This window comes from Triticum urartu, chromosome 2 (genome assembly GCF_003073215.2).
Source record: "Triticum urartu cultivar G1812 chromosome 2, Tu2.1, whole genome shotgun sequence".
Classification (NCBI taxonomy): domain Eukaryota; kingdom Viridiplantae; phylum Streptophyta; class Magnoliopsida; order Poales; family Poaceae; genus Triticum; species Triticum urartu.
The window spans coordinates 286,725,020-286,727,190 of NC_053023.1; positions in this window are offsets into that span (position 1 = coordinate 286,725,020).

The window sequence follows — 2,171 nt, forward strand, 5'->3', positions numbered from 1 at the left end:
GGGGGGTTTAAATAAAGATGACCCTCGGGCTCCGGAAACCTAAGGGAAAAAGAGGCTAGGTGGCAAATGGTAAAACCAAGGTTGGGCATTGCTGGAGGAGTTTTATTCAAGGCGAACTGTCAAGGGGTTCCCACTATAACCCAACCGCGTAAGGAACGCAAAAATCCGGGAACATAACACCGATATGATGGAAACTAGGGCGGCAAGAGTGGAATAAAACACTAGGAAAAAAGGCCGAGCCTTCCACCCTTTACCAAGTATATAGATGCATTAAGATAAACAAGATAATAAGTTGAGTTCCCAACAATAAACAATGTTCCAACAAGGAACGATCTCCAATCTTCACTTGCAACTAGCAACGCTATAAGAGGGGCTGAGCAAAGCGGTAACATAGCCAAACAACGGTTTGCTAGGACATGGTGGGTTAGAGGTTTGACATGGCAATTTGGGAGGCATGAAAAGCAAGTGGTAGGTATCCTAGCATAGGCATAGCAAAAGAGCGAGCATCTAGCAAGCAAAGATAGAAGTGATTTCGAGGGTATGATCATCTTGCCTGCAAAGTTTTCAGAGTTGACTTGATCCTTGTTCACGAACTGAACGGGCTCCTCGTTCACGAACTCGTCTCCCGGCTCTACCCAAACAAGAGCAACAAGCAAACGGAACACAATCAACCACGTGCAATGCTCAAACAACATGATGCAAACATGGTATGCTATGCGGGATGTGGTATGTGATGCATACGCATGATTTGACAAGGAATGATTGAACCTGGCCTCAACTTGGAAATCCAAGAGTGCCACTGGAAAGGTGAGGTGATTTCGGTTGAAATCAAAATAAAGATCACCGGAATCGGATGCACGGTTTGGAAATGGCGAGCAAAACAAATAATTGCACCGGTTTGCGATAATCAGCAAGTGACCAACTAAATGCATCAAGATAAATATGCTAAAGCACTCAAACATGACAAAAAAAATACATGGAAGCGATCCAGTCATGGTACTTGACAAAAGATGAACACTGAGCTACGGCTAGTTCATCCATTAACAGGTTCAAACAAGCATGGCAAAAGTGCAAATGATAACAGGTTTCAGACTTAGTGAAATTAACACAAGTCTGGAATTTATCATCAGGAATAACACTTTATAGCATAAAAACTACAAGCTACACGAACTTAACATGGCAAAGCAAGGCATGGCATGAAGCTACTCAAAGCACTTAAAAAAATTCCTTAGTGACCTTGAGCCAAAAGGGATCAGAAAATACAATTGCAAGCATGTGAACATAGCAAAAACACAGATAGATTCAGACTTAGTGACAAACTGGAGCATGCAAAACAGTTAACGAGTAGGCATGTTTATGAGCTCGATGCACTCACTACAGAGCATGGCATGACAAACTGAGCATGCACCCATCAAGAATACATGGCATAGGAGCTAGACATGGCAAGAACAACATCATAGCATGCACGGATCAATAGCAACATCCTCGGCAAAATCGCTAAACATGTCAACAATCTGCCAGGATCATTTTATAGCAAAAGTAGAGCTCGATTGACTCAAGCTAGATTGCTCCATAATTTCAAAAAAAGACATGAATGGATAGAGCAACACAGTGTTAACAAAACATCCTTACTGATCATTCTCAAAAGAGGCATGGATCACTAGGAAACAACATGAACATATGGCATAACAACAAAAACAGGACAAGGACTTAGTGAAATTCTAAGTCCCTGAAATCAGCATTACCGATTACGCTACTTTGCAAGCTTGTGCTAACCACCACAAATATCACAAAAATACATGGCAAGCACCTCTGTAAAGATAACATGTCATATGAAAAAACACATGTAGAGCTCAGGAGCATAGCATGCACACATTAATCATGGCAAAAAAGACAAAAGGCTATTTGCTGAAACAGATCTGCCAAATTCATCACATAGCCCTCTTCCAACAGCATTTTGGGCATCAATATGAGCTCCAATGAAAATTATGCAATGAGATGAAATGATGTACTCGTCGAGACGAACATTTTGATATGCTACACACACGAATTGGATCTATGATGAGAGAGTTATGACATGCCAAAGTTTGCAAAAAACATTAGGGTTCCGGGAAGAGGTCAACCGAGATCTAGGGTTCACTGTAGACTGGATTGGGATCTGGGGTACTGTA